Here is a 14,661-nt window from a genome sequence, read left to right as displayed (position 1 = left end):
TACCTTGTATTTGTAGAAATGTCAGGAGACTCGCACTTGGAAGTACGAGTGAAGTGCATATGGGGAAGGGCACAATGCATAGCAAACATTCCATAAATGTATGTTGAATAAAACAAAGGAACAGTTGGAGAGATGCTATCAAATTTAGTCATAAGAATACTTGGTAGAGGAAATGTTTTCATTTTGTATTGTTTGACATCTCACCAAAGGATTCGCAAAAGTAACGTTTTCACTGTTTGCTTCTAGTTTATTTTTGCCCATTACAAAATATGAATTTGTTAACAGAACAACTAACAACAGCAATTTTAACATGCCAACATATATTTATCACTTAGAGAAATTTCTTCCAAGATTGTTGTGTTATGCCCCTTTTTCTTTTTTTTTTAATTTATTTTTTATTGGTGTTCAATTTACTAACATACAGAATAACCCCCAGTGCCCGTCACCCATTCACTCTCACCCCCCGCCCTCCTCCCCCTCCACCACCCCTAGTTCGTTTCCCAGAGTTAGCAGTCTTTACGTTCTGTCTCCCTTTCTGATATTTCCCACACATTTCTTCTCCCTTCCCTTATATTCCCTTTCACTATTATTTATATTCCCCAAATGAATGAGACCATATAATGTTTGTCCTTCTCCGACTGACTTACTTCACTCAGCATAATACCCTCCAGTTCCATCCACGTTGAAGCAAATGGTGGGTATTTGTCATTTCTAATGGCTGAGGAATATTCCATTGTATACATAGACCACATCTTCTTTATCCATTCATCTTTCGATGGACACCGAGGCTCCTTCCTCAGTTTGGCTATCGTGGCCATTGCTGCTAGAAACATCGGGGTGCAGGTGTCCCGGCGTTTCATTGCATCTGTATCTTTGGGGTAAATCCCCAGCAGTGCAATTGCTGGGTCGTAGGGCAGGTCTATTTTTAACTCTTTGAGGAACCTCCACACAGTTTTCCAGAGTTATGCTCCTTTTTCTTACATATTACATATACGGTTAATACGGTTCTATGTAGTGTTTCCTGGTTTTCTTTATATGATGGGGATTCTCCATGTTACTCACAAGCATCATTTTTAGTGGCTGAATTAAATCACCTATTTGAAAAATTCAAGACTATCTTCTTAAATGTTATCCTATGCCTGGATGTTGATGCTTTTTCATGTGTTTCACTCCTACAAATATACATTATAATGAGGTTTTTGTACCCAGAATTTTTTCCACTAAGTTTTGGGTTGTTTCCTTAGGAAATTTTTTGGATTTCCTGAAATCAAATTACTAGATCCGAGAGCAGAAACATTGTTATGGATCCTGATGCAGTTTAAGGCACATTGATATTACTATTTCTTAAGTTTGCCTTTGAATGAATACACTTTCAGTATCTTCAGCATTTGGGGTATCTAAGTCTCTCAACTAAGTAAACCTGGTGGTTTATATTGTAGACCTGCAGAATGCACATGGTGGTGGCTCTGTGTAAGAGGGAAATGAACAGTGTCTTAAAACTCATTATCCCCGAATACAGTGTATAAGATGACAGATGCTTATTTAACTGAATTGAATCTGGTGAGTAAGGTTTTAATACATGATTCTTAGGTCATTATTGGTGATTTATTCCAATCCAGTTAAGATTAGCTTCAAAGAGGCTGTCTGCAGGAACGCCCGGCTAGGGGTTGCGCTGGTAGTACGATGTCGGAGATGAACGAGCTGCCCGAGCTGTATGGAGAGAGCAATGACCTGCAGCTGGAGGTGATGCCCGGCGAGGGGACCTTCCGCGGATGGAGGCGGGCCCGACGGAGGGGCAGCCGGCCCAGCTCGCCGGCCCTGACTTAGAGAGCGAGGACGAGGTGAGGAGTTTGAGGACTGGGAGGACGACTACGATTATCCGGAGGAAGAGCCCGGAGTGCTGCCGGCCGCAGAGTACCAGCCGCCCTGGGGGAAGCCAGCAGGATGCTTCTGAGAACATCCAGAGCCAGAGAAGCAGCCCTGGACGGCGGGTTTCAAATGCATTACGAGAAGACCCCGTTTGATCCGTTGGCTTTGGTGGAAGAGCTTTCGTCACTTACGGCTGTCAGTGGCCTGGCCGAAGACCGAAGAACTCGGGTGATGAGATCATTGACAGCGAGTGATGACACGCCGGTAAAAGAGGAGGAAGCTACTTGGAGAGACCCTACGTCCCACGGTCTTTTGGGCTCATTCCGGATAGACAGTAACGATGCCAAGGAAAAAAGTCGATCTTCAAAGAAAATTTTTGTTGTTGTTGTGCAGAGTAGAATAGGGCAGTGCCTGCGCTCTCAGGAAAGCATTGCTGGAGAAGAAGAAACATATCAGGACTGTGGAGATCTGTTTTCAAGAATGTTCCTGAAACACCTGCCGCTTAGACTGGGTTACTGATCCCGATTATTTTCCTTGCATTGGGGAAAATACCTTTCATATTTCACTATAAGGAATGGTTTTGCAAGAATAAGTTATGACCAAGACAAACTGCCAGTATGAGACCCCCACTGATACCAATTACGTGAGAAAAAGTAGTAACATCCAATTTAGGACACAAGATGTCTGAATCGTTTGGACTGAAAGCCTACTGAGAGAACCCTGGAGGTTCCACTCTGTGGTCTGTCCAAGCCAGTGTTCAAAGGCTAAATTTTTAGTGTAAAAAAAAAAAATTGGGTATTCTTCACTATCCCAAAAAGATAAACCCAAGAAGAAATATATATCATGTGTCATCTATCTCAAAATGTGTTTTCAAGAGCATCTGAAATTTTGTTTGTACATGTATCTTGATCATTTATAAAGCTACTATGATCTATAATTCAAGAAAATTTGTCTTGCCATTTTTAAAACTCAAAAATTAAGACGTCCGTAATTTTAAAGTTAGACATTAAAATGTATGTGAAGGAACAGACTATTTCCGATACTCTTACATACTAGGGAAGTTGTTTTACTTGCTCTCTGTTTTTCATTTAACTTACAAGTGAAGGACTTTGGTTGAACTTCATAATATAAGAACTGTTAAAGTGAAAATGTCAAGTAAAAGGAAAGCCCTACATCCAAAAAAAAAAAAAAAAGACTGAACAATTATGCCCTCAGCCCTTAAAGGTTTTAAAACCTGCCCAGAAATCCACCTCAGTATCTGAAGTTTCCCTCTGTCTCCTCCTCTAATTACGCTTGTCATTGGTTATGTACCAGCATTCGAGATAATAAAATTTCTTGTTCTGTGTAAAAAAAAAAGAAAAAAGAAAAAAGAAAAAAAGGCTAACTGTGACCGAGCACCCATACGCAGTATAACATATGCTAACCAGGATGTGATTGTTACATACCAATACTTACTTAATGTTTGACTCTTGCCCTGTCATTTTACACTACAGAACTCAAATGTATGGCACATATTTTCTGTGCTTTGCTCTTTTACACTTCTGACAATGTGTTGATTTTTCATATCTGGTGTTTTTATCTGGTTAGTCTGATTGCATTTTTCTTCTCTTTGCATTTAATTATTTTCCCCTTCTGTCACTGTTTTCTGTTCGTCTTCGTTATCATGAGTTTTTCTCCTCTAACATATTAGTGGTAATTCTTTTATGTTTTCCCAAACTGCCTGCACATGGATTTTGCCATCTTAGTACCTCTTATCTTATTAAACATTTGATTATAATTAAATAAAATATATGCTCAAATGATGTAAAACCACTTGATTAAGTAAATAAGCACTCAGTCCTGTAAGTATTTCTCACTCTACATGAAAATAGGTAAAATGCATAAGGTAACACATCTTTTACATTTTCACTTTTGATTCTAAATTAAGTAAAGAAATGCCCCAAATACATATAGTCTCACAAACTCTTGCAAACTACTACTAGGTATCTGTTTAAGATACATTCAACATTTATAAGTTAATAGGTATAATTTTCATGTGACTGCTGGATATTTTTCCCTCATTGGCTGCAATAATCAGAAGAAAACCATATTTAGCTGAATTTTAGGAAAACATTGCTATAGATAACTAGCTAAAAGCATTAAACATGGTAGACTCAATTTTGTAAAATGAAGAGTTTGTTTTTTAGAGCAGTTTTAGGTTAACATCAACATTGAGGAGAAGGGTACAGAGACTTCCCATATACTCCTCTCTCCCAAAATATGCATAATCTCCCCCACTATCAACATTCCCCGCAGAATGGTACATTTGTTACAATGGATGAATCTGCACTGACACAATGTTATCACTCAAAGTCTATAAATTACTTTATGGTTTGCTCTTAGTGTTTATTGTACATCCTATGTATTTGGATAAATATAGATTATATGTATCCATCATAGTATCATATCCTCTGTGCTCTACCCATTCATACCTTGCCATGCCCCCAACTCCTTGGAAACCACTGATAATTTTGCTATTTCCCGTTTTGCCTTTTCCAGAATGTCCTATAGGTGGAATCATATAGTGTGTATCCTCTTCGGATTGGCTTCTTTCACATAATATATGCATATAAGTTTCTTCCATGTCTTTTCATGGCTTAATAGCTCATTTCTTTTTTAATATTCCATGTCTGGGTGGGCCACCATTCATTGATTCATTCACCTACTGAAGGACAACTTGCTTGTTTTAAGTTTTAGCAGTTGTGACAAAAGCTGCTGCAAACATCCATTTGTGTAGACATAAATTTTCAGTTATTTCTAGTAAATACCAAAAAGCTGGATCACAGGGCAAGAGTGTATCCTCTTTTGTAAGAAACAACCAAACTATCTTCGAATGTGACTGTACCATTCTGCATTCCCACCAGCAGTGAATGATAGTTCCTCTTGCTCTAATTCCTCGTTAGCATTTGGTGTTGTCACTGTATTGGGCTTTGGCCATTCTAATCATGTATGGAGATAGATATTTCATTGTTGTTTTAATTTGTATTTCCCTGATGACATGATGTAGAGGGTAGATTCAATTTTTTTTAAGATTTTAAAAGATTTTAAAAGATTTTAAGATTTTTTTAAAGATTTTATTGATTTATTCATGAGAGACACACACACACACAGAGGCAGAGACACAGGCAGAGGGAGAAGCAGGCTCCATGGAGGGAGCCTGACGTAGAACTAGATCCCAGGTCTCCAGGATCATGCCTTGGGCTGAAGGCGGTGCTAAACCACTGAGCCACCCAGGCTGCCGTGGTAGATTCAATTTTAAAAAAGGATTTTCATACATAAGTTATACTGTTTTTTATCCTGCAGATATATGCGTATATACAGATACACATATGCGTGTGTGTGTGCATGCACACACACACACTTATATATATATATCAAATGGCTGATAGGAGTTTAACTCTTTACCATTTTCTTGTTAATATTTTTTTTTGCATTGATATGCTCCCTGGTACATTGATTTTCTATAATAAGTACATTTTTTTGTAAGATAGGAGTTTTCAGAGCATCAAGGGAATAGTGGGTAAGGAGATTGTAGTTACTTCTAACATTAAGTGTATAATAGAAAAGGGTTTTCAACATACTGAAAATCATAACATCTATTATTTTTGGTTGACATTGAGTTTCTTTTATTGTTAAGGTGTATTTATTTTTTTAGTAACCTCTCAACCCTCCACAGGTTATCAAATCTGCTTCACTGGGACCCCTGGGTGGCGCAGTGGTTTGGCGCCTGCCTTTGGCCCAGAGCGCGATCCTGGAGACCCGGGATCGAGTCCCACGTCGGGCTCCCAGCATGGAGCCTGCTTCTCCCTCTGCCTGTGTCTCTGCCTCTCTCTCTCTCTCTCTCTGTGTGTGTGTGACTATCATAAATAATAAATAGAAAAAAATTAAAAAAAAATCTGCTTCACTGATTTTCATTTTCAGAAAAAGGATTTTTAAGGGCTATGAAAGAGCAATTAAAATGCCTGAGGATAGAACTAGACATGCCAAATAAGAAATTAACAAGGTCAAGGGCTGTACATGACACAATAGTCTCTTTACTAACAAGGAAATAAATATTATCCCTAAAAGTTACTTTGTGTGAACTTAGGTTGGAGCAAAATAAACCCAGACAGAGTTCAAGGTCAGGCACTGCTTTTTGAAGAGAAGACTGACTGTTGGCATGAATTCCCTTAAGTTCTCTGCCTTTCTTTCCCATGCTCTGTAATTTACGGTCATTGATATTGTTGGTTGTCACCTGAGTGTACAGTAATTCATTTCATTCACTTAGTGCATATTAAGTACTGCGAGAGATACAGGGAGGTAGAAAACAGTGTTTTGTATCCTTTGAAGAAATTATGCTAACAAGAGTTCCTTTGACCCCTGTCTTGGGGATTTTAAAATGGTAATTAACTGACTAAACTTCTAGGCTCTAACTCTAAACTACATTCATCTCCATTTTACTGGGTCCAGAGACTTCCCCCCAAGAATCAGGAAGTTACATGCTTAGGGTCAGTCTGCTAGAGTGCTAACAACTATGCTGTGGCCAGATCTAAAACCTCAGCGAGCCGCTACTGTGGGGGAGAGCAGGGAACGGGGAGGGTGGGAAAGAGGGGTGGGGGTGGGGAGCGGCTCCCCTTCGTCTCATCACAGGGCAAGCTGACACCCTTTCATTGTAACTGTGAACTGTCTCTCTCCCTTACCCTTGGTGTAGCCGTGGTGTCTCTCTCCCTTACCCTTGAAGAATGTGGCTATCACAGCCGTGGTGCACAGCCGTGGTGCAACGTGGCTATCACATGTCACCCTATGGTGGTTTATGGATGTTGAGTGTCAAAGGGTGTGGAGGAGGAAGGAAAGATAAGCCAGAGGGTCAAATTGAGAATCCCATCTGGAAGTGTCTGGTGATTTACCTACTCAGTCATTTCATAAGCAGTTTTTTTTTTTTACCTCCTGGGAAAATCCGGGGAGCATCTTGTTATCGGTTGATAACTTCTCAGGGGTATTACATTAGCTGGTCTGTGCACATATAATTTGACATGACATTCAAATTCTGTATTTATATCGAAATATATTAATCCTCCTCCTGAGTCATCTGGTTTCATTTATGTTTAATCTTATGTAATTAGCTGTCTCAGTGCTGCTGCTATTTGGTATATGAAGAGTGAGTAGGGAGGATGCTTTATGGGTAGATTGTGAGCAGAGTTGTTTATGCAAAAGTGAACTAATTTGGGCTAACACTGACCCCGTGATATGTTATTTGGAAGTGCTGTGCTGGGACGTCTGCTTTTGTTTACTCTGAAGAGTTGATTTTGATGTTTATCATCTGAAAATGTGATGTGATAAACAACAAGATGGGTTTGAAAATAGAATATATGAAAACCAACTATAGTTTAATCATCTAGAGAAAAGATTCCATTTTCTCTGGTATTTCAGAATTGAAGAGAAACTGTCAGACTTAGTCAAGTGCATTTTCTGCCTAAAGATAGTATGTCTGCTAATATATAAGTACTGATTTCTCTTCTGAGTTTGTAGGCTCTTTTATTTTCAGATACTGGGGCTTCTTCAGATATTATTCTTGATCCTTTATTAATTTGACAGTTATGTATTGAGCTCTGCCCCCTTCTTTACTCTCCCCACCACACTCTGGCCTAAACAAATGTAATTTGTCCTGAATTAGGCTCTAGTCCTCCAGTCTTTCCATGTATCCTCTTCCCTGACCCTCAAACCTGGATTTTGAAGGTCACAGTCTGATCGGATGACTTTTCTGTTTGAAATTCTTTCAGTGGTTTCCCATCAGTCACATTTGAGTCTTGATGCCTGGTAGCTTCGATCCCCTTCATCTTTATACAAGCCTCTCCTTAGTTGGGCAGGCAGTGCCTTGTGATCTCATGATTCATGCCTTTATGTGCCCTATTTCTTCTACCTGGAAGGCCCTTGCTTGCCTTGTATGTCTAGCTAACTCCTGCTCTTCTTTCCTCACTTAGGATAAACATCATCTTCGCTTGGATCTTTCCCAAGACGACTCCATCTATATAGAAGTAGAATCACTAGGCTGCCCTTCTGCATTCCAGGAACATTTTGTGCATGTCTCCTGTAATTTACCACATAACACATAGTTTATATGATAGTCTTGGCTGTTCTTTAGATATATAGTGACTGCCCTGAGAGTAGGAACTGTCTTACTGCTCTTTTCCCAGTAATGGGCATATTCAGTTCAATTCAGCAAGTATTTATTGAGCACCTACCTTGTGCTAGGCACTGACTACTTGTAACACTTAAGTGAACAAAAAGAAATTCCCTGCACGTTGAGTTTATCTTCTAGCATATAATATTTGCTTGATACTGAGAGAGAAGGAGAGAGAACAGAGAAAGAAGCACAGATTAAATTATGGGATGTTATTGCTTTGAAGGGAAATAATAATGGGTATTTTGGTTGGGGATTTGAGATTTCCAAATATCAGTCTATGGAAAGGGAAGCAAACTTCTTAAGATCTCTTCAGGGGTTTTTGTTTTGCTTTGTTTGTTTCTCCTCATGCTTTCTTTTTTTTTTTTTTTTTCCCCTCATGCTTTCTATTTATTGCTTTAGGACTTCCTTACAGGACTCTATTGCCTGTGGAGGGCAGTATTGTGCCCTTTTCTTTCCTATTAATTAATGTTTAATGTTTCATAAAACTTAGGAGTAGAAAAAAATTTATATGAACAGGTATCTAATTTTTTTAGAAATAAGAACACTATTTAATAATGCTCAGTGCTTTTAAGGATACAAGAAAAGGTTTCCCCCACTATTACTGGTGTAATTGCCACTTGGTATGATCCCAAAGAAATAATGAGTAAGCGAATGAATGTTTGATTTGCAGCTTTCCTGCCAATCAGTATCTAAGATATGCTAAGCATTTGGCAGTTTCTTATTTATTTTTGGTAAATGTCCATACTTTTAGACATACACTCAGTGTTTTCCATGTTTAACAAGATAATGTCTAGAAATAATGAATTCCACCATGTTTGTACAGTACCTACATTTAATTTTGGGCTCAAATGGACCTTTGATTTTCCCAGAACTCATTTTATACCACTGTTTTTCAACATTTCCATAGTGTGGTATTTTGCACTGTAGAGGCTAGAAAAAAGGCATTGTTCAGAGGATCACACTTATCTTTTGGGAATTAAAGATATATGGTATTTTAAAAGATATTTTATTTTTAGGTAATCTCTCCACCCAGTGTGGGGCTTGAACTCAGCCCCGAGATCAAGAGTCACACACCATACCAAGTAGGCCCCCTGGGCACCCCAGATATGCAGTGTTTTTTAAAAATGATTTTGAAAGATACTGTAAATAATAAGGTGAGACAAATTTTTACAGAACGAATCTGTATGTGCACACGTGTGTGCAGGCACATAAGTAAGAAAGGGAGGGAAGTCTTGGCTATTTTAGCTTAGCGTTTGAAAAAGCAGGGGGGTTGGTTTGGTAGAGTGTTTCTGATGTGGCCCGGCAGATTTGAAACACATTGATTTCAAAGATACCACTTTAGGCCAGTCAAGGCATTTCTCAACTGGTGAGTGTGAGGGACACAAGCCATGGGGTTGTTCGGTATGTGGTTGGTCCTGAGCATCCCTGGACAGGGGCTACAGGATGTGAGCCTGATTTCCTCAGCCAAGCTGTGTGTCCACTGCTGTTGCTCTCACTGGACTATTATGAAGTGAAGGGGTAGGTTGTCCCTGCCCCCTGGCATTTTATCGTGGGCAGCCTGGTGGTGTGTGCAATCTGGAGATAATATGGCTTTATTTGTTCCTTTGTATCTACTGCTATACTGGTTCATCTAACTCACCACCCTGTCAGAACCAGGCGGGGGCTAGTGGCCCCTGTACTGATCCAAAGTGGGAGAGCCTTATGGATGTCTCTCACATCCATTAATTATGCTCAAATACTTTTTCTGTGTGGTGTTTCTTTGTGACCTTCTTCCTTGAAAGGCTTTGCAGGGAAAGACCTCAGAGTCATACATAGTTACTTTTTCTAGGGCAAGCATATTAATTTTGATAACAATGTAGGGTTTTATCCTTATGCCTAGTTTTTTGGTTTTGTTTTTGTTTTTTGCCCCAGTCACCTTCCCAGATAAAATTCTGATTTGAATGGTACTATTTTTCCATCTTTATTGGGAGCTTTGCCGTTTCCTGGCCAATTTTTTTTTTGTTTGCCCTTATCATTAAGGATGCCCCAGTAAAGTGACCTCTCCTGGGATTTCCAATTCCAGAACCACATGAGAATGGCTCGCTATATGCAACATATCGTGTACATGAACTCTTCTGTTTTTCAGATTAGTGGCCTCACATATTTTACAATCTAGTGGGTAAGGAAAATTTTAATTTCACTTCCAGTTAAATAATTCTCGATATTTGGCCATGCCTCTTTCAGAGCTTTGAAATAAGACCACAGTCTCTGCTTTGGGATTCTGCTCTGTTGATTCCCCTCTATAGCCTTGGGGACACTCAGGAGTGTGGTCACATGGAAAGCCTTTCTTTTTTTTTTTTTTTAAGATTTTATTTATTCATGAGAGACACAGAGAGAGAGTCAGAGACATAGACAGAGGGAGAAGCAGGCCCTATGCAGGGAGCCTGATGTGGAACTCGATCCCAAGACTCCAGGATCACGCCCTGAGCCAAAGGCAGACGCTCAACCACTGAGCCACCCAGGCGTCCCAGGAGAGCCTTTCTTATTGGACCTGCACACACCATAGAAATGGCAGAAGAGGAAAATTGACCAGAGAATCCCAGAGATTGACCAGGACAACTTCAGGAACCTGAGACTGAAATCTGAAACTGAGGTTTTGTTAGCTGGTACTATCAAAGAACAAAGATTTTATCTGTTTAAATGAAAACCAAAGCATTTTTAAATAATATTTACAAGTTTTTAAAGTCTTTTTATGGGATCCCTGGGTGGCGCAGCGGTTTGGCGCCTGCCTTTGGCCCAGGGCGCGATCCTGGAGACCCGGGATCAAATCCCACATCGGGCTCCCTGCATGGAGCCTGCTTCTCCCTCTGCCTGTGTCTCTGCCTCTCTCTCTCTCTCTGTGAGACTATCATAAATAAATAAAAATTAAAAAAAAAAATAAAGTCTTTTTATGTCCTTACGTCTTTGCCTAGTGTGGAGCTGTGAGCTTCACTGGGGTAATTGAAATAGGGAATGCGGGAATCTCAGGATCAGGGTCACACAGAGGAGAAATGACAGCTACAGCTCTAATAGATCCTAAAGTTCGTTAGTGACTTCCTGGTCATTGTATTTCTCCTTATGAGTCATAAGCTTATTATATTTTAAAATACAACAGAACATGCTAAAGCTCTCACCTAAATCATCTTTCATGACATGATATTTTAAGTACAGTTACACTCATTTCTACCCTGGCATGTTTTCTTAAAAGTTAAGAAAGATTTGCCCTCAACAGCTATAGCTAAAGTGTTGAGACATGAAACTTACATAAGTTGTCTACAAATAGTGCTTTTTTTTTTTTTTGCTAATTTTTTAAAGATTTTATATTTTTATTTGAGAGAGAGAGAATGCACACACAAGCAGGGTGAGGAACAGAGGGAGAAGCAGACTCCCTGCTGAGCAAGAAACCCAAATGCCAGGTTTGATCTCAGACCCTGGGATCATGACCTGAGCCAAAGGCAGATGCTTAACCAGTTGAGCCACCTAGGTGCCCCAAAATAGTGCTGATTTTTGACACACACATAAACACACAGAGACATATTCAAGTAAAGCTACTTCTGAGTGTAATTTCAAACCCATATCCAACTGAAAATGGAGTTGCATTTTATAAACTGATAAAGGACAAGCTGCTGCTTTGATCTGGCCAAGCTTAAACATGGCAAGCAGTCTGCTACTTTCCTCAGCATGTTGAGGTGGAGTCTGTTTCTCTGTTTTACTTTTATACACCAAAGCTTGTTATATAATCTCCTTCCTGTAGATTGTCTATATGACATGGACTTATAGTAAACCTATAGTTACTGTAAACTTGATAGAACTGTTGTGTCAGTCACAATAGCAACTCAATATTTGAGAATCAAGAAGTTTTCCTAAGCTGAGAAAGCTTTAAGTGATCTATGTGTTAGGAGAGGTGATGTTTACTTTTATAATTATGAATCTCTTCTAAAGAACATTGAAGCTTCCTAATTAAGTGTGCAAACTAAGAAAAAAGTTATTGTACAGTATTTTTCAGTAGTGATGTGCATCTGACACCTATTCCAGAATTCTGATATTACCTAAACAAAAGATTGCTCAGATGTGCCCCAATCATCAAAGAATAGAAAACCAAATTGAGATAACTTAGGGACTCTGGAAACAAAGAATGTTTCATACAAAATCAAAGTGCCATCCTGACTCTAATGAACACATGACACTCCTCCTAAATACTTACATAAAACGAGTCCAGCTTAATATTCAGTTTCTTAAATAGTAGCAATAGTATCTTTTCTTGGCATACATAGTGTGAAAATCGACATTAATGGCAGTTAATGAAAAGGCACATTTCCTTTGGTCCAGCAATCACACTGAAGGCCACACTAGTTAGTAAAAGTACAATTTTGAAACATGTGCCTTGGGTTTGGGTTGCACTGGAACTCCTGGGTTATCCTAGGTGATTAGGTCAGGTTAGGCAGTCTTCTGAGACCTAAATCTGAATGGCTCTGCTGATGTTAATAATAACAAAAATAATAATAATAATAGTAATAGCACTCAATAGCTTTTATATTTAGTCACTCATGGAAAAATGTGAATACTGCTAGGGAAAGAAAACTAATATTGGCATTTATGACAATATTTCTGAAGACCAGAGCTGATGGGAGGCTACAGTTAGCTCTGGACTCTGTACCGGAACAGCACCAGGACAGCAAACCCTGGAAGGATGGAAGAGCAATGAAGCATAGACATTGAAATAGGGCACAATGAAGGATCAGAGAGGGCTTGTTGAACAAATTCTAATTGTTTTTTTTAGAATCATGGAGGAGACATTCAACATACTACAAAAAGTTGATCTTGAAAAACATCCAAGTTATTAAAACTCTTGCAAATTTAAGCTTCATTGGTTTATTATGATCTGTCATGGCCATTTCAATTTCACTATGCTTGATGTACCTGAATGGTGTAGACTGAGTGTGTCTAGGACATAGAGTGGGGCTGTCAGTACAGAGAACATGCAGAGGGGAGCAGAAGGCCATTGTACCTTCCATTAGGGCATGGACTCAGCCCATTAGATTTTAGGAAATACTGTGCAAGAAGGTGATATCCGGAAGTTTATAAGACCTCACTACAGTGCCAGGATCCTGGTGGTTTTAGAAAGTAGTTCTTGAAATCGAGTCACAAAGAACACAAAAAGAGGACAGAAGATCAGAAAATCCAACCAGGAAGCTGAGCTGTTGGTCTTTCACAATGTATATATCGCATTAAGAAAAATACTAGTGTTAAGGACACAGTTAACTCTTGATGGTGGGGTTAAGCTGTTCCAGTTTGGAGGGTGGAGAAATATTAAAAAAGTGATGATTCATCACTGAGAATATTCCTATCTTCTCATTGATAGCAATATTTGTCAAATGTATTACTTTTTGCCGTAGAGCTCTCATTGCCATAGAGCTCTCAATGCTCTGTGAATTACCAAATGTATCCTTCACAATAGTGCTAAAATGGCACACTAGGAATGGCCCCAGACTTGTACCTAATTAAATAATCTCTTAATCCTTGTCTGGAAACCTGTAGTATTAGCTCAGATCTTTATGGTTCAACTTCATAAATAGCTCAGTCTCCCTGGGTGATTGGATTTGCATTTACTCTTCGTTTGTAAGGCAGACTTTACTCTGGATGGCATTTTTATTTTGACATTTTTTTGACTGTTGAGTACTCTGAGTGTCGAAGGCTGAACTCATAAACCCACAGATTGAGGACAGAAATGAAAAAAATAAGCTAAGTAAATTCTCCTAATAATGGTTATTAACTAATGGAAGGCCTTACAAAGTTTTACAAAATTATTGATTATTATTGTAAGCATGTCTCATCGTTTGCTGATGCATGGGTCCAGAATGGGAACAAAAAATGTAAAAGAACATTTATAATTGGAAAAGTTACTAGAGCTATTGGTTCTTTGCCAAGTTAAGCAAAAGTAAGACAAAACATAAAAGCAAACAAAACAGAACTACTACCTAAATTGGAGCTAGTTCTGAACATTTTATGTAAGATCTTAGACACTTGTGTCTGCCATCCATATGTATCTTCGAAGACATTCAAAAATCTCTGTTCCTCTAAAGAGGGGTAAGTTCACATTTCCATTCATTTTTCATTCAGAGCTTCCATTATTTCTCTGCATGTGAGTGGAATTGAATCTACAAATGGAGGGCACAAGAATTAGCAGATTTATAGTTGGGCACACCTGTCTGGAAACCTGGCCTCGCTTATTCAGGGAGAAGGAGGGACACTAAGTGGACTCTTTGAGCCAACTGCCAGCACATCTTGAAAAGGGCCATAGACAGTGTAAATGTTGTTTGTGACCTGGCATGAAATAAAGCAATGAAGATCCTTTCAGATAAGTCCTTGAGATAGACTGGGAAGCACTTTCCCTGGTGGTTAAAGCTTTCACTTCTCTCTCATGGTTGCAACTAATAATTTTAAACAAAACGAACTTCTTCAAATCTTCTCTGACCCATTTGTTTATAAAACTGTTTGTGTGGTTGAGAATTTATGCACTTCTCATGAGCTGAACTACTGCCTCCTGTTGCCATGCACAGATGAAACTTAAA

General features: G+C 39.1%; 1 protein-coding gene and 1 pseudogene across 5 annotated transcripts in view; both read left to right on the top strand.

Moving 5' to 3' along the window:
* Positions 1-2,714, top strand: part of LOC144312055 (EP300-interacting inhibitor of differentiation 1-like) — a 36,102-nt pseudogene extending 33,388 nt beyond the window's left edge. Inside the window, exon 2 of the transcript XR_013377468.1 lies at positions 1,620-2,714. The product of XR_013377468.1 is annotated as an EP300-interacting inhibitor of differentiation 1-like (transcript). The remainder of the gene's footprint in view (positions 1-1,619) is intronic.
* Positions 1-14,661, top strand: part of CHRM3 (cholinergic receptor muscarinic 3) — a 493,903-nt gene that overhangs the window by 33,388 nt on the left and 445,854 nt on the right. The window lies entirely within an intron of this gene.

This window comes from Canis aureus, chromosome 4 (assembly GCF_053574225.1).
Source record: "Canis aureus isolate CA01 chromosome 4, VMU_Caureus_v.1.0, whole genome shotgun sequence".
Lineage (NCBI taxonomy): Eukaryota > Metazoa > Chordata > Mammalia > Carnivora > Canidae > Canis > Canis aureus.
This window is presented reverse-complemented; position numbering and strand designations above follow the sequence as displayed.